The sequence below is a fragment of the Protopterus annectens genome, chromosome 14.part0, assembly GCF_019279795.1.
Source record: "Protopterus annectens isolate FY-2018-M chromosome 14.part0, PAN1.0, whole genome shotgun sequence".
Classification (NCBI taxonomy): Eukaryota; Metazoa; Chordata; order Ceratodontiformes; family Protopteridae; genus Protopterus; species Protopterus annectens.
In genome coordinates this window covers 525,077,569-525,102,353 of record NC_056748.1, presented here as the reverse complement: position 1 = coordinate 525,102,353, position 24,785 = coordinate 525,077,569, and the positions used below count along the sequence as shown (strand labels likewise).

At 42.0% G+C, this 24,785-nt stretch overlaps 1 protein-coding gene and 1 pseudogene across 1 annotated transcript in view; both read left to right on the top strand.

Annotated features, from left to right (window-relative positions):
• The window catches only part of SUPV3L1 (Suv3 like RNA helicase), a 1,221,766-nt gene that overhangs the window by 907,245 nt on the left and 289,736 nt on the right, over positions 1 to 24,785 (top strand).
• LOC122789080 lies at positions 7,628 to 8,342 on the top strand (annotated as a pseudogene).

The following is a 24,785-nucleotide window of genomic DNA, read 5'->3' as shown; positions in this document are numbered from 1 at the left end:
TCTAAAATTTTTATCATGGAAAACAGCTATGCTCCTGGCAGTAACTTCAGCACGAAGAGTCTCTGAGCTACAGGCATTAATGGCAGTGGAACCTTTTATAATATTTAATCAGGACAGGGTTTCTTTAAGGACAAACCCTACCTTTATGCCAAAGGTGGTATCTAGTGTGGCTCTTAACCAAACCTTCCATTTGCCAACTTTTTATCCAAACCCCCAGAATGAAGGGGAGAACCTTCTGCACTCTTTGGGCATACACAGGCAGCTACACTTCTACTTGGGCAAAACAAAAGCCTTCAGGAAAACTGAGCAACTGTTTGTAGCATATGCTGCAGGATCACAGGGCAAGGCTATCTCAAAGCAGACTATTTCCAAATGGATAGGACACTGTATTTGTTACTGCTACACACAGCATGGAAAATCAGTCCCTAATAACATTAGGCCACATTCTACCAGAGCAACAGCCACTTCAACAGCCTTTCTCAGAGGAGTACTAACCAAGGAAATTTTGGAGGCTGCAACTTGGAGTTCAGTGCACACCTTTACCAAGCATTACCACTTGCCTCTTTACTCTAAATCCAGAGCAGGATTTGCCACTGCAGTTCTGCAGGGCCTCATAGCCAATCCTAACTCTTTACAGACCAGCCACCCAACCTTAGCTTTGGGATTCTACCCAAGTGTAACGACTGCAGCAGTGTAACAAGATGAACATAGTACGGTTTTGTACCTACCATAAATGTAGATATTCGAGTGTTCACACTGCTGCAGTCCAGGTTACCCTCCCTCCATCCCCTCTATCCTAGCTGGACTTATCTATACCTTTCTATCCTATACAACCTTTGTGGTGTATTTGCTTGTAACTGAAGGTATTGTTTTTTTAGTTTTTATATATGTTTTATTAGCAATATGTATTGCCTATCTACTTGGGGGCACCTGACATCTGGGGCAAGAAAAACTGAAGAAAATGGCATCTGATGCATGTTATATACCCCTGGCGCACTGACGTCAGGGAAGAAGCGACCGCAACCGACGCCGGACCAAGACTTTGGAACTCTGGCTGATTGTGGGACCGCCTGACGGCAGGATAACCTAAGTGTAATGACTGCAGCAGTGTGAACACTCGTACTTTCCTGAGAGGGGGCTAACAATTTAAGGCCTCCTAGGAGAGCACCCACCCCTGCCTGAGACCTTAACTTTGTACTGGAAAAACACCACCTCCCCCCTTTTGAACTTGCTGCTTCAGCAGAGTTAAAATTCCTCTCTTGTAAAACAGCCTTGCTTCTAGACATTATTTCAGTGAGAAGAGTTTCCGAGTTACAGGCACTAATGGCTGTGGAAACCTTCATTATTTTCCAGGGTTTCCCTCAGGACTAACCCATCCTTTATGCCTAAGGTGGTATCCAGTGTGGCTCTAAACCAATCCATACATTTGCCAACCTTCTTCCCTAATCCTTAGAATAAAAGAGAAAGGATCCTGCACTTCTTGGATGTACACAGACAGCTCAGGTTCTACCTTGACAGGACAAAACCTTTCAGAAAATCTGACCAGCTGCTAGTCAGCTTTGCTACAGGGGCAGAGGGCAAGGCTATTTCAAAGCAAACCACTTCCAAATGGATAGCACACTGCATCCTTTTCTGTTACAGGCACCATGGAAACCTACCCTACAGGGGATCAGAACACATTCCACTAGGGCTACTTCCACCTCTACAGCTTTTCTCAGGGGAGTCCCTACCAGGGGCATCCTGGAAGCTGCAACCTGGAGTTCTGTACACACCTTCACCAAGCATTGCCACCTAACTATTTTTTTCTAACTCCAGAGCTGGATTTGCTACAGCAGTCTTGCAAGGCCTGCTAGCCAGCCCTAACACTTCTTGACTGCCTCCACCCTTCTTCAGCTTTGGGAATCTACCCAAGTGTGATGACTGCAACAGTGAAACACGAAGAACATAATACAGTTGTGTAAACTTACCATAAATGTAGATGTTCGAGTGTATTCACTGTTGCAGTCCTGGTTTCCCTCCCTTCATCCCCCTGGTATTCTCTATCCTTTCTACCTATCCTCTTTATGACCATTTTTATGGTAGTAGTAGTTACTTTTTACTGGGAGTATTCCACACCATATAATAGCTTCCTGTTTTGTGGGCTCCTGACATATGGGGCAAGAAAAACTGATGTAATGGCGTCAGCTGCATGTTTTGTACCCCTGACAACCTGACGTCATGGAAGAGATGAAAGCATCCGACACAGAAATCCCAAGACTCTGGTATTCGGGCTGACTGAGGGCTACTTGCAGGCAGATAACCCCAAGTGTGATGACTGCAACTATGAATACACTCGAACGTCTGCATTTATGGTAAGTGTACACAACTATACTTTTTAAATACAAGAACAACCATAGGATACCTTCCTTCAGCGAGACTCCAAAAAATTATTGCACAGGTTCAAAGATAATCTACAGAAAGAAGGTTCCCGCTCAACTAAATATGCAAGCTCTAGGTTCAATGGCAACATCAATAACTCTAGTTCCTCTAGCCAGGTATTACATGAGAATACTACAGTAGCTGCTAGCATCTCAGTGGTCTATGCTTCATCAGCCCATGTTGGACCAGATTCTCATCACCAATTATTGCAAGAAAGGTCTACTTTGGTGGACTCATTCCAAAGAAATTCACCTTGGCACTTGGTCCCCCTTAAAGGCGAACTTGCATGTCAGTGTCCTGGAGCTAAGAGTGGTGGTTCTAGCACTACAGGCCTTTCAAACAGTTCTTCCTCAGGGGACAGTTGCAGTCCAAACAGACAGTATGTCAGTAGTTTGGTACATCAGCAAGCAGGGAGGAACCAGGTCTTACCCCCTTTTTCAAGAGTGTGGCAGTGGGTGATCTCTTCCAGCCAGTAGTTCCAGTGTGATTGCAGAAAAACTAAGTAGATGTATCCTTCAGCCTCATAAGTGGTCTCTTAATCCAGAAGTGGCAGAAAGGATCTTCCGTCAGTCGGATCAGCCTTGCTGCGACCTGTTCACATCTCCCCTAAACAAGTGCAGCAATTACTTTGCCCTGATTCCCCCTCCTGGGAAGTTGCCAAGAGATGCTGTCCACCACAATTGACCCTTCTCGATACCTCTAATTCCAAAATTCCTGCAGAAAGCATTCAGGTCGAAGAGCAAAGTAATCTTCATTGCCCCATTTTGGCCTCGACAGATTTGGTTCCCCTTTCTTTGGCCTTATCTGATTCAATAACCTTGGATTCTGGACCCAATTCTGTATCTTCTGTCCCATCCAGACATTTTGAATCTCAAGCTGATAACATGGTATCTCCAATTCCATTAGCTGCCAGGCATCTAAATCTTTCCTCCCCGGTATGCCACATCCTCCTATCTTCTCATAAACCTTCCACCTGTAAACTATATTCTAATAAATGGAAGAGCTTTACCATATGGGCTCACAAAAAAGATATTGACCCCTTCTCTGCTTCTATAGAAAATATTTTAGACTTCTTAGCCTCTCTTTTTAATATGGGAGCTTCCCCTTCTACCATCAGAATACAACTAGCAGCAATTTCCATGATGGTTTGGAAGAACATTCTTTAGCTTCTCATAGAGAGACGAAGTCCTTTTTAAAAGGGACACTTTTGTTGAAACCTCCTTTTAAAGACCCTACACCACCTTGGGATCTCAACCTAGCGTTGCAGGCCATTGTTCATTCTCCCTTTGAACCCTCGGCACAGTGTGATCTGAAGTCTTTGTCATGGAAAACAGTTTTTGGTGGCTATAACCTCTGCTAAAAGAATTTCAGAAATTCAGGCAGTTTCTTTACGAACAAACCCCCCTTCCTACCCAAAGTTGTCTGAGTCTGACATCAATCAGTCTATTAATTTACCAGTATTCTTTCCAAACTTTTGTAATAGAGGTGAATATTCCTTGCATTTACTAGATGCTCACAGGCATTTACGTTTCCATCTTCACAGGATAAAAGACATGAGAAAATCTGACCAGTTCTTTGTCTCCTTTTCCAGTGCAAGGTGTGGTAAGCCATTCAGCAAGGTGACTCTAGCCAAATGGGGAAAGGATTCTATTTCATTTATGTAGGATAAGAACAAAATTGTTTTGCCTAGCCCTGTGAAAGCCCATTCTACAGGATCTGTAGCCACTTCAGCAGTTTTTCACTCCAGAGCTTCAGTGAATGATATATGTGCAGCAGCTACTTGGGCTTCTCCCCATACCTTTATTACTCATAACAAATTGGACTTGTTCTCGATGGGAAGAGCATCCTTTAGTTCAGTGATACTCAGAAATATCCTTCTGTGAATCCTGCCAAGGTCTAAGGTAGCTGGGGACTCTGTCCCCATATGTCAAGGATAAAATGAAGATTGACAGCATCAGATAAAGTACTTACCATAACGTTCCATCTGTGTTGTCCATCTTCATTTAGCCTTGTCTCCCCTCCCTCCATCCCCCAGCGTTTCAAGATTTTTTGGTGGAACAGATTATATACCTTCCAATTATTGTCGCCTTTAAAGCATACCAGATATGGCTTCTCTTTGGGCTTCCTTATCTGTTATCTATACTTTCTCTACAAACTTGATCTGAGGTAATTCAGAGAGAGAGGTTGTGGGAAGAGATGAAGCTCGAGAGTTTTTCACTGGCGTGAGCTGTAGTAACGGCCAAGTCCATTTCAGTATCGGAACTGAACCCATATGTCAAGGATAAATAAAGATTGACAACACAGATTGAGTGTTATGGTAACTGCATAACTTCTTTTTCAAAACTGTTGTGCTTTTTACTCGAGAATTGACCAAGTAAACCTTTTCCATGAAATTTTACTACTTGCAATACTGAATACATATGCTGAGGTAAATACACCGCATCAAGCCTAAATCTCCATTTTCATCTTTATTAAACAGTACCTGCCATTTCAGAGTTTATCCTTGAGTCCCATACTGTACATCGGGAAAAAATAGCTAAAAGATCTTTTCTTTGAAGGTAGGAAACATGTAAAATCCACCTATATAAGCTAATTTCTCTAATAACATAATCATCATTTTTCGTTAATCTGCATATTTTCCTTTTTCTCCTTACAAAAGAATTTTCTTCCAGTATTTCATCGTGCTACTTAACTTCTGGTTTGCTGTATCTCATTACCAACACCTTTCTCTGATAAAGAAAAGTAAAAGTATCTATTTTAACGGCTCGTGTCATTTTAACTGGAATGCTTGTAATATTTTAGTTTAATTTCTTCCACTATCTACAGTTTGTTGTTAGCTGCTGTTACTAAAATGTGTGAATTTAAAACAGATCTGTATTCCCAATGTGCTTGCTCCATCTGTCATAACATTTTATTGACACTGAGTTGATAATCATTGCAAACAACGATATGCTTGCAGGACACCCCTGTATTAACAAATTCAGTTCATTCATCTCTCCACTCCGTCATTTGTTTACCAATTTTTTTTTAACCATTTTGTTGACAAGGTAAGCCCACTAGAGACAACTGCCTCTTTTCAGAGTAGACTTTGGAGCACTGTCTGGTTAAGTAACTTTCAAAGTAGCACAGTAGATAAATGAAGGTGGAAGGAGTCAAGCCCTATACTTCGGGCACAGGAAACATTTCATGAACAGCTCAGAGCCTTAGTCTTCTGCAGTAATTGCCAATGTAGTTGTCATAACCTGAATGTAAAAATGCAGTAACCTTTTCGCTTACAACGTATTTCTTCATTATACATCACATTTATTTATGCATCATATTGTCATATGCTTTCCCTAGACGACACACCACCAATCTCCCGTCCTCATTCTTTCCTCGTAATGCATTTTCCCTTTATCGTTATAGCACAATCTCCTATAAAACTTTCTCAAATCTCCTTTGTAGTATTAAGCTGTGGTGGCTATATTACCCATACATGTTAAGATCCATCAGACTTCATAGAGACCCTTTTCAAGTTTTAAACTATGATTGTAGATTGTTTATCTATACTAGCTAAAAGAATGACAAGGTGTTGCCAAAAGTGAGAGATATGGGTTATTGTGGTTTTGTGGAGGTTGAGACAAAGCTTTAACTCATTACATCCGAGTGACGTCTCCAGGTGCCTCAGCAGTTAACTCCTACTGACTCCTCTAAGCCTCAAATATTGCTTGTTTGTATTTGCATCAATAATTCCAAAACTGTGCTATGTACAAGGTTTTAAAAGATTTCATTTTAATGCTTACACAGTAGCAAACTCAACTGCATTAATATTTGACCTCTGTGTAGTGCAGGTAAATAGATATTAACTGTTGTTTTTATGATATTGATTTATATAGATATAATTTTCACATTTTTCTAAATATCTCAACAACCAAGTAACAGACAGAACTCCTTAGCCTCATATGAAACCTCTCAGCTAGATGAATAAAATGTTGCTGATAGTATGTGTAACTTAAGTGGTTCTGAGGTATTACAAGTTACAAATGTAATAGTTACTGTGTCTACTGTGACTTATAAAGTTCAATTTAAGACCTAGAACCTAAAGAACACTACCACTATAAAAATAGCTTGTGCTGAACAGTTTACCATTTACACTTCCTTCATAAACCCTATGGTTCCTGAGAAATGAACTTTGTTGTTTGTTTTATATTTAGAGCCATTGGCAAAGAAAATAAGAGACTCGTAAATTCAAGGATATAATTGGTATGGTAATCAGGAGAAGTTGGCTTTATTTGCAGGTGATATTATTTTGTACTTAATAAATCTGGAAAAGTATACTTCGGCATTGTGGAACATTTTCAGACAGCTTCAAGTCTTTTCAGGAGATAAAATTAGTGAAGATGAAGCAAAGGCTCTAGCTATAAATTATGTACCCTCACAAATGGGTTCACCAAAGCCATATTTATGGGGTCACGATAAGATGAAATATTCAGGAATATATATATTAAAAAGGCTTTGGTTGTGTTAGCTGTGGGTATGTGGGAAGTGACTAAAAAATACAAAAACTGAGAAACTGCTCTTGTTTATGGATGTAGATAGTTGTACAAGCAGTGAAAATATTTGTAGTCTCTAGATCTGATGTCTATTTCATTCTGCCTCTGTAGTGGGTCTACAGATCCAATCTCTGATCTGACTTGGCTACTTCTCAAAACCTATGATCCGAGCCTCAAGTTCCTCCCTCTGCCATAATGCTCCACTCCTTCTCTAATCCCTTGGATCCCATTTGCCACCTTCCAGCTCAGACACGATTCTGTAGCTTCAGCTGGACATAAGTAATTTCCTATTTTCTTGGGTATTTTTCTGTAGTGGTTCTCTTCCTTTACTCTTTCATCTAGTGTCATTGCAGTTTATTTTTTGTCTTTCCTTCTCTCCCTTTTTAGCTTCTTTAGCAAAGTTTTTGCTGGCATTAGAGTTGTCTACCACTACCCCCCATGTTTCTCCTATAACCGTTAATTCCATTTTTCTCTTCTTTTTCTTCTCCTTCAGCTGTTTATTAAAAAAAAAAAAAAAGAAAAGAAAAACTTTCCCAGCATCTTTGCTTTCTCACTGTTAGAGTAAGTTGTGTTGGTCAGATTCTTGGGGTAGTGTGTCTGTGTGCGTGCGTAAACTCTTCTGCTTTCAGCATGTCTGACAAACTTACTGGTTTTAAAAGGTGTGCCTCTTTTGTGGGCATAAAATTATCCAGTCGGAAAAGAATGAGTCCCCAGCAATGGCTTCCTTTGACAGCCTCAACTCAGACTTTTACCAGACAAGTTACAGCATTGATGACCAAGCTCAGTCCTATGATTACAGAGGAGTTGGAGACCAGTACAACACTTGACAATATGGAGCGTATGATTACTCGCAGCAGGCTGGTTTTGTTCCTCCAGGCATGATTCCGCAACAACAGTACACAGGACAAATTTATCAACCAGCACAGGTGTACACACCAGTTACCCATCAGTCTGTCTATGGAAATACTTTTGATGATGAGCCACCATTATTAGGAGAACTAAGAATCAACTTTGATCACATCTTGCAGAAAACTGTAATAGTGCTACATCCACTTAAAGCAGCAGATGGCAGTATTAAGAATGAGACATCTTGCTGGGCCTATGGTTTTCTGTTTGGCTTTTGGAGCTACATTACTACTAGCAGGCAAAATTCAGTTCAGCTGTGTATATGGGATCAGTGGCATTGGTTGTTTAGCAATGTACTGCTTGCTGAATTTGATGAGTATGACAGGAGTTTCATTTGGCTGTATTGCTAGAGTACTGGGGTACTGCCTCCTTCCTATGATCTCCCTTTCAAGCTTTGTGGTTTTCTTTTCTTTACAGGGAATGATAGGTATAGTGCTCACTGCTTTAATTATTGGATGGTACAGCTTTTCAGCTTCCAAGATATAGGAGGTGTGTGTATTGTCTTGGGCTGGGACATTTGGAGGTTGAATGTGACATCTGTGCAGCTTTCAATCTCCACGCCCTTGCCGATCATCATAATACGCTGATTTTGAGAGGTTTTTTACCGACCTCTGGAGCTCAAACTCCTGCTTCTAAGGAGCTTAAAAATGTCCCCCCTCAACATCCCCAGGGTCCACTTCTTCTGTGCCAGAAAAAACGCCAAAAATTATAGGATAGGACTTCGGGTCCTACTTATCTCCACACCTCTTCTGATCCAAGAAGTTCCTCGGATCTGACAGAGTCAGCACCAGCTAAGACCAAACCGTGGTCGGATCCTTGGCCTTTGAGTCCAGGTGGCTTCTGGGAACCTACAAACAATATTCAGAACCAGTGCTCTCCATCTCTAGGCGATTCCTCCTCGGGTCGGTAGCACTCTGATCAGAGGTCCCAGAGTTGCACTCTGCATCAGAGCAAGTCTCCTCCTCCAGCCCCAACTGCTCGGACCATCATATCCCCGGTCAAGTCTACCTATTCTTCAATCTCCTCAAGATCCTCTCAGCTGTCGCACTCAGACATGGACAGGATGATGTGTAGTTTTCTTAAAGTCCAGATTCAGTTGGGGATTTTGCCATCTCTGACCCATGCAGGATCCATGAGAGCTCCAACTCCATACCTCAATCTTCTCTTCTGATCCAACCAGCTGTGCTCCTATGCCCTCTGAGCAGGTCTTGGCCCCAACTCCTCTGGGTTGGTCTTGGTTCTGCCCTTTGAGAGCCCTCACTGATCCTAGGGGCCTCGGCCCTTGACACTTCAGGCCCAGTGCTATCTGGAGGCATTGGATCTAGGATGGCTTCTTCCTTCTCTTCCTTGGTAGCTCCTATTTCTCAGGAGAAAGGCACTTCCACGGGTTCATCTGCCTTTCAGGTGGCAGAGACAGCTTTCTCCGGACCAGGAGAAGTTGCCCCTCACCCCCTGGATCCTACCTAATCTTCCTCTGATCCGAGCTTTGCACCCATTCATCCTGTCTGTAGTCAGCCCCTCCAGGAGATCGTCCAGGCCTACCCCCAGCAACGGGATCCACAGTCTTCTGATTCCTCGCCTGAATATTCCATGGGTGAAGTTCATCGGAAGAGACAGTGCAAGAAGAAACACTTGGACTCCCCTTTAGAGTTGTTGACAGAAGACACTGACTTCGAAGAAGGGGAAGGGTCCCCCTGATCTCCACCCGATGACTTCTCCTTCAGAGATATTTTGGAAATACTGAAACAAAAGGCTGTCTGGTTGTCCCAAGCCCCTTCTTCCACGGAGATGGTGTTTCTGGAGGCCTTTAGGACGGGCCCAGATATGTCCTAGGTAACCTCACCGGCAGATGAGCTTATTGATCTGGTCACCTACCAAGCATGGAAGGAGCTCATTCCCAAGTGCACAGATAAATACCTCAGTCCCCCTAGTGCTTGTCCATACTGGAGTAAAGGCGTCCTGGTTGATACCGTTGTGATGTCGACAGCCACTAAGAAGGAGCTAGCCAAGCAAAGCTCGACTGTTCATCCCCCAAATAGAGTCTCAGGCCTTGGACAGGCACGGGAAGTGTGTTTATGCCTCAGCTACTTTTACGTTGAGGGCATTAACTTATTTGGCACGCTTCACTATCTCCAGAGGGATCTGGTCAAGGAACTCACCAAGTGTCTGGCAGAGTCCTCGTCGGAGTAAGACCTCAAGAAGGTATCTCCCCAGTTGTCCACTATATGTCATTGATTGCTAATTCCTCTATGAGGTTAACTTCTGCTGCAGAAGGAACCTCTTGAGCAGCTGGCGCAGGCATAGCCCTTTGAAGACGTGTCTGGATGAGGCATTGCAGGTTTGCGGCCCCCTTTAAGGTGTCCTAAATGCCCCCTTTGATGGTTTGTTCTTGTCTAGACGATCAAACTCTTACCCACAGTGAGCAGAAGGGAAAGACCTTATCTGCCGTAGGGATCAAGTTTTCATCCCCCCAAAGGACCTTCTGTAGAAACCAATGGAGTGGCAAGATGATGTGGTTTTGAAAGTTCCAGGGATCTTTCCTGAATCTCGGGATGAATCTTATTCTAGAGGCAGAAGAAGAGGATTTAATGGCAGGAGCTGCCCCAGAGGGAGAGGGGGTCCACAGAACCAGGGAGGCAGAGAACCTTTCTCTGACAGGGCCTACCAGCACTCCTGAAGTGCTTGCCCAACTGCCCTACTTGGAGGCAGTCTGAGGCAGACTCTCATTACACCCAGATGCCTGGGCAAATATAACAAATGACAACTGGGTGTTAAACATAATTTCCTGAGGTTATTATATTCCCTTTTCTTTTCCACCTCCCAGTCCTGGGAGGCATAGGGAATGCCATCTTAGAGGTTCAGAAACATCTAGAAAAGAGAGCCATCCAAGAAGTCCCAACTGAGCATCAAGGATGAGGAACTTACTCGCGCTTTTTTTTGGTGCCAAAGAAGACAGGAGACCTTCAACTGATCTTAGATTTAAGCAGTCTGAATTTATTTTTAAAGAAGTCGAAGTTCTGCATGGTTACAGTACAGTCTGTACTACCACTACTACTATGCAAGGACAATTGGATGTGCTCTGTAGATCTCCAGGACACGTGCCATCATATTAAAATAGACAGGAGCTCCAAGAGACAACTGCTCTTCTGGCTTGGAGCCGGTCATTACCAATTCAGAGCACTCTCCCCTTGTTCTCAACCCCCCCCAGGTTTTCACCAAATGTATGGCAGTGGTTGGAGCCCATCTTCGACTGCAAGGATTCCAGGTGTTTCCATGGCACCTAACTGCACTCACAAGGCATCAACTACTTTGGGCCCTCCAGTTTTTGCTACAACTCTTCAATTACCTGGGAATTACAGTGAATTTGGAAAAGTCAAAGATGTCCCCTGTACAGGACATAGAGTTTATAGGGGCACAATTGAACATAGTCACTCAAATAATGCCCTACCTCTACAATGAATAATATCAACAGGTACAACTGTTACTGGATACCCAAAACCCACTGGCTCACCTGGTTCTGAAGGCCCTAGGATCCATGTCAGCTGCCATTTTTCTGGTACCATTGACAAGATTTTTCATGCAAGTTCTCCAGTGGACCCTAGCGGTCCAATGGTCTATTCTGTATCATCCATTGTCAGCTCCCATCAGACTAACTCCGTTCTGCAAGCATCATCTACACTGGTGGATGCTTACAAAGGACCTCTGTCTCGGCAGACCCTTTACTCTTCCTCCACCTATAGCCACAGTGACCATGGACACTTCCCTGTTGGGATGTGTGGGGCATTTATCAGGGAAGATGGCTCCAAAGTACGTTGTCCACGAAAGAGACCAAATTGCACATAAATGTTCTGGAGATGGATGCAGATGTTCTTCGTGTTTCACTGTTGCAGTCATTACATTTGGGTTATCTGCTTGCAGGTATCCCTCAGTTGACCTGATTATCAAAGTCTTGGGTCCTGTGTCGGTTGCTGTCTCATCTTCCATGATGTCAGGTAGTCAGGGGTGTAAAGCATGCAGCCGATGCCATTATATCGGTCTTTATTGCCGTGCGGTGCCTGAAGCAGAAGCAGTTCGCAAGTGTGGTCGGCCGACTCCTGAAATTTTCATTTTTGAGTTTCAGATCCGAAGTCTTCAGCCAAGTTAAGTACCCCGTTGAGGATCCTTTTTCTTACTCTAAACTGATGTCAGTAAAAGTTAACAATTGTATTTCTTATGGAAATCAAATACCTCATAAAGATTTTCATTCGTACTGCATTCCTTGCTTAGGTCCAGACCATGACGTACCTCGCTGTTGTTGTTATTCAAACCTCGAACTATTCGTCAGTTCATTTTTGCATCTAAATATTTTGCTACTCAGTTCAATTATCCAGAAATTGTTTCGGTAAGCCACCCGACTACCGGCATTCCGAAAAAACACAAAGATAAAGACAGAGACAGACCGCAAAGGTCCAAAGCTGCCAATGACCCTTCTCCTAAGCTAGTCGCCAGTTCGCCGGTACTCAGTGAGGCACTTTCGCAGCTCCTGATACCCGCTACTTCAGACTCGCAGGCCTCTACTGAGATCCGTTTGGAGTCTGGTATGCTGCAAGATGCTTCTTCGACTGTGGAACCTGCAGATGTTTCTACCTTGGATGGGTCCGGAGCCGCTGTGCAAGCACCAGCTTCTGAGGGTGTATTCAGGCCTACTGACTTGCATATTAAACCAATGCCATCTTTTCTTCTAGGCCTAAAACTCGACCCACGCCTAGAAAACAGACACCCAGACCGCATGGTCAGGCCCCTATGCCTAAAAATCCTACCACACTTGTTTTTCTCTTTTGTCTCCTCATCTGTCTCTTCATTACATGTATGTATATTGACTATCGTCAACAAATAAAAATAAAATAAATAAATAAAAAACAAATGATAAGAATGGCTGAAGACCTTATTACTCTAATCAGGGGAAGCCACCCTTCTCCCTCTAAGAGACCTAGAATTGATTTTCCTTCTGATTCTTCTGATCAGGATTCTGAAATTTCTGTTTTCTCTGACCAGGAGTTGCCATTATCTACCTATGAGGATTCTAATGCAGTATACTCCATTCCCTCTGCTTCCCCTCCAGAGGATTTCTCTTTTGGTGAAACTATGCATACTCTTAGGGAGCATTTCCGCTGGGAAAGCCAGGATTACTCTGATGCCAAAAAGAGGCTTAGGGAATTCTTACTCCTACCTCAACACTGGCCTTTAGCTATCCCTCCTGTACTAGACATTGTAGATGATGCCTTCTTGGAATCTAGCCTGGCCCCTGACACTTTACCTCTGGCTCCCAGGAAACCTGACAGGCATTACAGAGTACCTGACTCTCACAAGTTCCTCTTTAAGAATCCTACTGCGATTCCTGAGACCGTTTCACAGGGACCCAAAGACATTAAGGCTACTGCTGTTATAAACCCTACCCCCTCTGATAGAGATTCCAGGGCCCTGAACAGATGGGGGTAAGAAGGTATACACTTCTGCAGCTTTGGCCATTAGGGCCTTAAACTGCCAGTTTCATATGTTAAAGTATCAGCAGCATGTTATTGGATTGGTTAAACAGAAAATGATGTTGATTCCTGACTGTGCTGAAAATAAAGAATTACATGATTTAATGCATTCTGCCGAACAAGTTGGAAAACTTACTTTGCAGTAAGGTTTTGATTCATTAGAGGGATCTTGCAAGGCTGCTCTCATTGGGTCTGTACTTAGAAGGCGTGCTTGGCTTAAAGAGCAATCTTTGCCAGATCATGTTAAAGCTAAATTACTGGATGCTCCCTTAAACCAAGACCGCCTGTTTGGCAACAAAGCAGAAGTACTTAAAAAGATTGAGGAAAAAAAGCAGACTAGGAGAAAGAGCGTGACCTTTCAAAAAGGGAATACTACTACCGACCAGCACAAAAACAGAAGCTTCCTTTCCGGTGAGAGTGGTGCGTCGTCGGTAGATGAGGAGGATAGAGGAAATGAAGATTTTCCGAATTAACAAGGGGCTGCTAACCCAGAATCATTTCGGCGAACCTATAGGGGTTCGAATAGGCAGAATACAACTACCAGGAAGCGAGGCTGGCAAGGATATGAACGCCAAAGAGACTCGGGCGAAGGACGTTACAAGAACAGTCGGTATTGGATAAAGGTTTAAAATTCATACCGACATGTGTACCTAGAAGGCATAAGATAAAAATTGAGATATGTAATTTAGTTCGTAAAATGAATTTAAGAGTATTTTTTTAATACTAATTACAATGACACAATTGAATGTATTGAGGAAACAGATTCGGACAGTAATGAAAGTTTTTTTTCGTGTGATTCTGAGCTGTAAGTTAATGCATACAGTTTATTAGACACAAGTAAATTAAAAAATAATAGCACATTTATTCCTCCTTGTAAAAATGTTAATATACAGAGTTTTAACAATGCTTTAAATATTATAATAGATAAAGAACTAAGGGATTTTGAAAGTACAGAAAAAAACTATAATTTAACAAAAGAACAATGGGTAAAGTTACAAAGTATGAGTAGAAATGAAGATATAGTTTTTAAACCTTCCGACAAAGGGGGCAAACTGGTGGTAATGAATTCTGGGGATTATTTAAAAATGTGCATGGAACATCTAAACAACAGTGATATTTATAGTAGGATAGATGAGATTTATTTGAAACAAGCAGAAAATGCTTTTCATATTTTGTTAAGGAAAGGTATAAGATTACATTATTTTACAGATAGTGATGTAACTCGTAAAATTATGTTCAAGAACAGTAGAGTGGCAAAATTTTTTTGTGTCCCCAAAATTCATAAAAATTTGGTACAACCACCAGGTCGCCCTATAGTGTCTGCAAATGGATTTTTTCACATATAACCTCAGTTGTCTATTGCATGAAATTTTATTGCAGGCAGCATTGAAGTTACCTTTACACATAAAGGATTCCTTTGACTTCTTAAGTTAAATAAAGGATATAGTATGGACCAGAGAAATGTATTTTATAACGGTAGATGTAGTGAGTTTATGCACCAACATTTCTCATAAATTTGGTCTTGAAGCTATATTGTATTTTTTAGGTGAGAGTCCTAGAACACAATACATATTAGAACTGGTAGAGTTTTGTTTAACTAATAATATATTTGAATTTAATGGTACATTATATAAGCAGAATAAGGGAACAGCAATGGGGGTGGCTTTCACCCCAGGTTATGCAAATTTATTCATGGGTTTAGTTGAAAATATGTATATTTATAGACATGAATTTTTTAGAAAATATGTGGTGAAATATTATCGATTTATTGACGATTTGATTTTTGTTTGTGAAGGTGGAGAAAGTTTGTCATCTGAATTTATTGAGTATCTGAATGTCAATAAATATGGTATTAAGTTTGATGACATTCAGAAAGGTATTGAAGTCAATTATTTAGATATAACACTAAGAGGGATAATAAAACAGAAAATTCATACCTGTATACAAAGAAAGTTTAATCAAATAAATTGGAAAATGTTTGGTAATAGTTGTCATCCAAGTCACACTTTGACAGCTATTCCTTTTGGGGAGCTGCTTAGAATAAAAAGGTTGAGTAGTGACATTAAACAAGCACAAGAAGAGGCACATAAAGTAGCCTCTATATTTATTACTAGGGGGTATCAACAAGAACATGTACTAGATAGTTTTTACAAGATATATGGTAAAGATAGAACAAATAAACATATTAAATATGATAATAGACATAAAAAGATAATATATAAGGATGGTAGACAAGATAAAGAAAAAATGTTTTTTGTTACTAGATACACAATTTTTTCACATATAATGAATGGGTTGGTAAAACAGTACTGGAGATAAGTAAAAGAAGAAGTTGAGTCATTAACAAATGTGGAGTTGACAGTATCTTACAAAAGAGGACGAAACCTTCAAGATTTCTTAGTGCTTAACATATATAAAAAAACAAGGGACAACATATTGGTTAATATTAATATGGTGGGAACTATACCTTGTGGAAAATGTTCTATTTGTCAGCATATTGTTACTAAAGTAGATAAGATAGGGGCTAAATATTTTGATACTAGAGGCACATATTCTTGTTTGAGTAGAGGAGTAATTTGTTGTTTTTTGTTCATGTAGAAAATATTATATAGGTGAGACCAAAAGGGCATTGGCAGAAAGAATAAAAGAGCATGTAAGAGAGGTCAAAAAGAATAAAATTATGAGCCCCATAGCGGAACATTTTAATGATAAACATCAAGGGGACATAAAATGTATGAAGGTTACAGTGTTGGAACAAATACCAATGCAATATGGCAATGTAGAATTACAAAAAAATATGTTGAGACATAAAGAATCTGTGCTAATAATGAAATATAATACACTATTTCCTTGTGGATTAAATAAAGAATGCAACTGGCAAAGTTTCATTTAGTTTTTTAGCTTTAAAGGGTGAAAGTATTTTAATTGATTAATTGTTTAATTGATTAATTAGAGTGTAAAATATTGATATAAAAAGAGCTTGTTTTAACAGATGAATTTTTACTCTGTAAAGGCTGTGGCCGAGGCGCTAGAGAAATTTGTATTGTGGAATAAATTTTATTCAGGAAAGTAGAGCTGTTATTCACTGGTTTCATTTCTTTGGTGGTTTGCATTTATCGTGTGTTCTACAGCAGTTGTATTTAGAAAATGCTGTTGATTCCTGACTGTGCTGAAAATAAAGAATTACATGATTTAATGCATTCTGCCGAACAAGTTGGAAAACTTACTTTGCAGTATAGTTTTGATTCATTAGAGGGATCTTGCAAGGCTGCTCTCATTGCGTCTGTACTTAGAAGGCGTGCTTGGCTTAAAGTGCAATCTTTGCCAGATCATGTTAAAGCTAAATTACTGGATGCTCCCTTAAACCAAGACCGCCTGTTTGGCAACAAAGCAGAAGAAGTACTTAAAAAGATTGAGGAAAAAGCTAAATCTATGCAAACTGTTAGATTTCCTACAAGTACAGCCTCCCAGATTTAGTAGGCACTGGCCTTCTAAAAATTGGTCCTTTCCTGCCTCTTCCAGGCCTTCTGAGTCCAAACCCAGAACCAGCAAACCATCCAGGCTTCAGTCTCAAGGTACTCACAGGCCTAAGCAGTGGGGGGCTCCCACTTCCAAAGTTGGGAGTAGTAAGACACCCCCCTATGGTAAACTGTCACAGACAAGACCTGCTCAACTGACTGTTCCTTTAGGGGGAAAGATCGCCCTGCATGCAAAAAATTGGGAATTCATTACCCAAGACAAATGGGTTTTAAATAACAGTTTCCCCAAGGATACAGATTCCACTTCCACTCCTTACCAACCCCAAACAGTTGGCCAGACCTACCCCCAAATCAGTGGGCAGAGGCTCAAAAGCAGGTTCTCTCTCTTCTAAGCATCTGTGCTATTGAGCCTGTCCCAGAAGAGGAATGGGGCCAAAGTTTTTACTCTAGACTTTTCCTGGTACCCAGAAAAGACAATTCCTGGCGTCCTATCCTGGACCTGTCTATCCTAAACACATTTTTGGTAATCCCAAAATTCAAAATGCTAACTCTTCATCAGCTGCTTCCCATGCTAGGCAAAAATGCCTGGTTGGCAACATTGGATTTAAAGGAAGCCTACTTGCACATCCCAGTAAGGGAATCTTGCAGAAGATATCTATGCTTCAGGGCAGGCTACATGCACCATCAGTTCTCTGCACTGCCCTTTGGCTTATCTACTGCACCCAGGGTATTCACAAAGTGCCTAGCTCCAGTTATTGCATTTTGAGGGCAAAGAAATATTCAAATATACCCATACCTGGACGATTGTCTAATTCAGGCAGAAAGCCAGGACATACTGTTAAATCATCTGGCATTTGTAAAGAAATTACTAACTTCTCTGGGGTACACTATAAATAAAAAGAAATCTCATCTAGTACCCTGCCAACAAATTGTATTCCTGGGAGAAAGCGTGAATACAACTTCCCAGATGGCCTACCTCACGCCAGAGAAACAAGTTCATTTGACAGCCTACTTCAAACTACTGGCCACAGAGACCCAGCTATCTGCAAGGAAAATACTGCAAGCCCTGGAATTCATAGCCTCTTGCATTCTACTAATTCCATATGCAAGACTGCATATGAGGAAACTACAATGGTATTTAAAAAGCCTATAGTGTCAACATTCTCAGGACCTAGAATCAATGATTCCTATCATCCCTTGAAAAAAAGACAGAGCTCCTTTGGTGGGCAAAGGCCTTCCACCATAACAAGGGACTACCATTCACTCTACCCCTGCCACCCAAACCCTAACAGATGCATCAGACTATGCATGGGGGGCTCACTTGTCAGGGCAGTGCATTCAGGGCAAATGGAACCCGAGTCAAATGCACCTGCATATCAATCGAAAAGAAATGTTAGATGTACAGAATGCTCTGACAGCCTTCAAAGACCACATTCTTCCAGGACAATTATTGGTAAAGACGGACAACACCAGTGTTATGTGGTACATAAACAAGCAGGGGGGATCCCACTCATACCCTCTCTGCAGACTAGCCATGGCTCTGTGGAACACAGCCTTGAGCTACCAAGTGCACCTACAAGCTCAGTTCCTGCCAGGCAAGCTAAATACACTGGCAGATGACCTAAGCAGAAATCTCATGGGCCCACACGAGTAGAAACTGGAACCAAAGATATTCAACATTTTGAGAAACAAATGGGGGAGCCCAGAGATGGACCTGTTTGCCTCCCCTCAGGACTACCAATTGGACAAATTCTGCACAAGGACTCCTCACAGACAAGCTTGGAAAGTGGATGCCCTGTCCTTCATCTGGAAAAACCTATCAGTTTTTGCCTTTCCCCACTGCCTCTCCTCTCCAAAGTGCTACTAAAGATTAAACAGGACAAGCCAAGGGCAGTACTTATTGCACCATACTGGACACACCAACACTGGTACCCACTCCTGCGCAGTGTCACTTCTGGAACCATCGCACCTGCCTCCGACCCATTCCCTGCTGTCCCAACAGGATGGCCAGATTCTGCACCCACAGCTTCAAACACTGAACCTTGCATCCTGGTTAATTACATGATCTCCTTTACCATCCCTCAGTAAGCAAGTGATGGATGTCATTCTGGAGGCAAGGAGGCATAGTACTAGAAAATCCTATGCTGAAAAATGGAAAAGATTCTGTTCTTGGAGCCAAACTCAGGGGATGGACACAACCATGCCCAATTTACTGCACATTCTTCACTACTTAACAGAGATGCTACATAAGGGCCTTTCCTTCCATCAAAATTCATGCCTCGGCCATTTCAGCACGTTATAAGCCACCCCGCTTCTGTCATCCACTGCTGAAGCAATTCCTCAGAGGGACCAAAAACTTAAGACCACCCAGAAGAGCCCCTACTCCAGCCTGGGACCTTAACTTTGTATTGGAAAAGCTCACTCTACCTCCCTTTGAGCCAGCTGCAAATGTAGAGTTGAAATTCCTTTATTGGAAAACAGCCTTGCTTCTAGCCATCACTTCAGCAAGAAGGGTGTCTGAATTGCAGGCTGTCATGACAGTGGAGCCTTTCATCATCTTTCATGTGGACAGGGTGTCCCTCAGGACCAATCCCTCCTTTATGCCCAAGGTGGTATCCAGTGTGGCCCTTAATCAGTCCATTCATCTGCCACCTTCTTTTCTAATCCACAGAACAAAGGGGAACGAATACTGCACTCCTTGGACATGCACAGACAACTTAGATTTTACTTGGACAGGACTAAGCCTCTCAGGAAATCTGAACAGCTGCTGGTTGCATTTGCTGCAGTGGCAGATGGAAAGGCCATTTCAGAGCAAACCATTTCTAAGTGGATAGGCCACTGCATTCATTTCTGTTATAAGCACCATGGAAAGCCTACCCCCCAGGGGATAAGACCACATTCCACCAGGGCTGCATCTACCTCTACAGCCTTTCTCAGAGGTGTCATTACCAGGGACATCCTAGAAGCTGCTACCTGGAGGTCTGAACATACCTTCACCAAGCATTACCACTTGCCAGTTTTTTCAAAACCAGAGCTGGTTTTGCCACTGCAGTCTTGCAGGGCCTTAATTGCCTCCTCCCTTCCTTAGCTTTGGGAATCTACCCAAATGTAATGACTACAACAGTGAAACACGAAGAACATAGTACAGTTGTGTTCACTTACCATAAATGTAGATGTTGGTGTATTCACTGTTGCAGTCCTGGTTACCCTCCCTCCAGCCCCCGACTTCTGTTGACTATACCTCTGTTCTTGTTTACTATGCTTAAAGCTTTCTGGTGGATTTGCTTTTTTATTGGAGGTGTAACCTTGTATATAATTGCTTCCCATATGGGGGCACCTGATATTTGGGGCAAGAAAAACTGATGTAATGGCTTCGGCTGCATGCTTTGTACCCCTGACTACCTGATGTCATGGAAGATGAGACAGCAACCGACGCAGGACCCAAGACTTTGATAATCAGGCTGACTGAGGGCTACCTGCAAGCAGATAACCCAAATGCAATGATTGCAACAGTGAATACACTTGAACATCTACATTTATGGTAAGTGTACACAACTGTACTTTCTTCTTTCATTGCAAGACTGCCTCCCTCTGGGAACGATTGCAATTCTAACAGACAACATGTTGGTTGTTTGGGTAAGAGCGGGTTCCCCCCTCTTGTTGATATACCATTGTGCAGGGAAGCCATGAGGATTTGGGAATGGGCGATCTCTTCAAACTGCTTCCTCATTGCAACGCACATTCCGGGGGTGTCCAACATTCTAGCAGGCAGACTGAGCAGATTGATCTTGAGCCCACACGAGTGGTCCCTAGTCAATTGGTAGTGAATCAGATATTCAGCCATTGTGGCCAACCTTGCTGAAACCTCTTTGCCTCTCCTCTGAAAAACAAATGCAGCAAGTACTTTGCTCTGATCTCCCTACTGGGGTAGACACCCAGGGATTCTCTAGTCCACGATTGGCCCCTTGGTCTCCTGTATGCTTATCCTCCGATTTCCCTGATCTCCAAAGTCTTACAGAAAGCCAGCAGGTTGAAGAGTACTCTGATCCTCTTTGCCCCCTTCTGGCCTTGTTGGGTATGGTTCCCTTTCCTGCGGTCTCACAGCACAGCAAGTATCCTCCATGGATACTGGATCCCAGACAGGATCTGATTACCCATCCGTTGGAACTTCAGACCCCCAGTCTCCAATTCCTAAAACTAACCGCTTGCTTTCTCCACTTCCAGTGATTCTACGAAAGTCTAGGCTAGCCTCCCCCGTTTTAGAGATTATACTCGTTTCTCAGAGGCCTTTGATCAAAAAAGTGTATAATAATAATAGAAAACTTGCTACAGAGATGTATATTAACCAAGCCATTCATCTTCCTGTATTCTTTCCAAATCATTTCAGTAAGAGCAAATATATGCTGCATTTACTGGATGTGCATGGACAGTTGCATTTCTGTCTGCATAGGATGAAATCGCATAGCAAATCTGAACAGTTGTTGATCTCTTTTTTCACCAAGGTCAGGCTGTCCAAAGTTACCTTAGTGAAATAGATTACTCATTGTATTTCTACTATCTACTCTTTGAATGGCATGCAACTCCCCCATCCCCCTAGAACTCATTCCAGCAGACCATGTCTACCTTTACGGCTAAAACCCCTATTGACAAAATTTATGCAGTAGCAAACTTGGTCTAGGTCTCACATGTTTGTCTCTCGTAAGTTGAACATTATTTCTAGGAACAGAGCATCCTTTGGCTCCGCTGTACTCAGGTATATCCTTCCTTGAGGGTCACCCAGGGTTTACTTAGCTGGGGACTCTGACCCATTAGTGAGGTAGAATGAAGTGGGCAACATCAGATTAAAAGTTATGTAGTTACCATAACGTGGCATCTGTGTTGTCCAGTTTCATTTTGTCATTTTGTCTCGCGCCTCACCCATCCCCCAGCCTAAACAGCTTAGAGCGAGAGGATATGGGAATCCATAGGTTCCTAGTTTGAACTATCGTGTGATCACGTATTTTATTTTGTTCCCATTGGTATAGGTATGGATTACCATTAATAGGGCAGCAAACTCTAATCTGTGGGGTTAGAGGAGGAGTGGGCCATTATGAGAGAGGGAGGAGCTTCAGGCTCAGATCATAAGTCTTGACAAGTGGACGAGTCAGATCCAAGACTGGATCTGTAGACCCAGTAGTGAGGCAGAATGTCAGTTTTGATTATTTCAAGACTGATCAGTTTGGACTTTAAAAACTAGAAAAACGTTTGCCACACTGTACCCTCTGTCCTTTGTCCCAGTGCATTTTCTGTGCTTTAAGAAAGAGGTTTGCACTCAACTTCACTGTGTTGCAATGCTATATATTAAGTCTCTTACACTTTTTAATTTTTCCAAATCTTTTGGGTTTCTAATACCATGGCTGGAATGGACTCCATTCCTAAAACAAAGTGTGCTTAAAGTTCATGAAATTAGTATTGTTTCAATCTTTGATGTCAGCCAGAAGTGCCCTTTGAAGCACCCGTAATGTGCCCAGTAATGACTCTTCTTACAATTTGTATGGTTACATGTATTGGTAACATATGTAAATATTATTGTAGATTCTCTTTTAAAAGACTGCTTCTACTACTTTTGGAATGTCCGAGTATCTTTCTTCCACATTGCTGCTGTTCCGCCTGCTAATACTCATATTTTTTGATTTTGTCTCTATCTCTGTGCACAAGACAGTGTAGTTGCTGGGTGTAGCAGTTTCAGTGATCAATGCTACTTTTGTCTTCTTTTCATGGACCACTATGTCTGGTTTTCTTGCATCTGTCTTTTGAACTGTTGATAATGGGTCATCCCCATGTGACGTAGACTTCATCATTTTCTATAATGCTTTGTGGCTCATGTTTCAGTGATTTTCAGCTAATTCAGTATTATGTTTGCACAATCCCTAATGCAGCAGTCTTGCCACAGTATTATGCCTTTTAGTATACAGTCCTTCTGCTATTAGTATATCACAACCAGCAGCAAGGTTTGTGACTGTTTCCAGTTATGTTTTACAAACCATACATTTGTCTGTTTCTCCCACATGTTCTATGGACTTTGTAAACCAGTGTGTACATAGACCACTGTCTTGGGCCAACAATATTAACTTTTAATCTTTTGGTTTGAAGTCACCTCTCCCTAACCATTTCTGCTTTTGATCCTCATCAACATGAGGTTCTTCCAAGAGTTTTCTGTACTTGCAACTGTATTTATGCATTTTTCACATTTCTTGCCTTCTCATCTGATCCTTCACCTTATATTCTTTTTTACTTTTGTTTTTTGGCACATTCAGTTGCTGGCTGATTTTGATCTCCTTCTGGCTTGATTTCCATTCCTGCGTGACGCCGATATGCTTCTGCTAGACTAAGAAGGGAAGTAGTGTTAAATTTATTCTCCTCATGTTTCTAAACTTTCACTATATTTGGGTCTTGTGAGGTCAGCAGATGTGTGTGCAGTCCCACAATTGCAGTTCTATACATGTAATCAATGTCAAGTAGGCCTATACCTCCTTTGGAATGGTGAATATAGTCTTGATACGCACTGAGTTTTATAAATCATTTGATGAGCATGAAGCATCCTTCTTGTTTTCCTGTCTAATCTATCCAGCAACTTTTGGGGCCAGTCAATCCCCCCAAAACTGTAAGTTAGGACAGGAAGATCAAATTGGTTTATAGCTTGAATTTTGTTCCTAGATGTCAACGCTGTTTTCAGGATTAATTTAAGTCTTCTAAAATGTTCGACAGAGAATATGTCTTTACACTTTGTTGCTTTTTGAGTGCCAAATTAATAGCCATGACCTAATCTGTTAAATAGACAGCTTAATGGATTAAGGACAAGGCAGAAGAGCTCACGGTGACAGACACCCTGGAATATCCCCCTTTGGATTTTTATCCTTAGAATAATAATTTAACTTTTGTCATGGCTTAACTGCAAAGTGGTTTGCCACCGTTTCATGGTTGCTGTGATATAGTTTATTAGTGTAGGCTGTATCTTGTGCATTTTTAAGCACTCTCTTATCCATGAATGTGGGATACTGTCAAATGCTTTTTTGTAGTCAATCCATGCCATACTTAGATTCTTCCCTTTTTTACAGTTCTCCACTATGACTTTAACAACAAATGATCCTTAAGTGGCATTATATGGTGCCTAATGATCCTGAAGAGGCATTGAACTTTCTGCAGTCTGATTTGTTAAAGGGGAACATTGTGAACAAAACTGTAAGAAACAGCTTGACCTGGGAGCCGATCATCTTAATATTCTTGTGACAGTTGCGCCACCTTCAATCCAAGGGCTCTCTCAGATAGGTGCAATAAATTAATACTAAAAGGCTTTTTTCCTGCTTCTGGGGCTCAACCCCCCCTATAAGTACATCCAGTTTCCTTGGACTCCAGCAAAAACACTCCTCAGACGTCCCCAAGGGCTTTAGAGCCACTAGAAAAAGGGAGGAAGATCTTGGGTCCGACTACCTCGGATCCACAGTCCTCAGATTTGACAGGCTCGGCACCTTTTGTGATCTCCCATTTACCCTCTACCTCCTTCTCAGATTCTAAGCCTTTGGGTCCAAAAAGCAGAAGCTGTACACAGTAGTACATTTTGAAACCTGTCTCTCTGGCCCTCCCTACTCAGCTCTTTTAGACACTGAGGAAACGCACCATACCAGCATCTTCCAGGTCTTTGAGGAGTTTGACAGAGGCGGATGTGGACAGGATGATGTGGAAAGTTGTCAGGGCTCAGATCCAGATGGGGGTCCTGTCAGCTTTGACCCCTCATGGATCCGTGAGTGTACCTGCTAAGCCCATTCTTTCTCCTTTTCTGATCCGACTGGTTCTGGAGTTCCAGGATACAAGATCCCCGAGAGGTTTGGCATTGTATCCAAGAAAAGTAACCTCTTCGGCTCCTGTGGTATTCCTGACCAGTTCTGCTC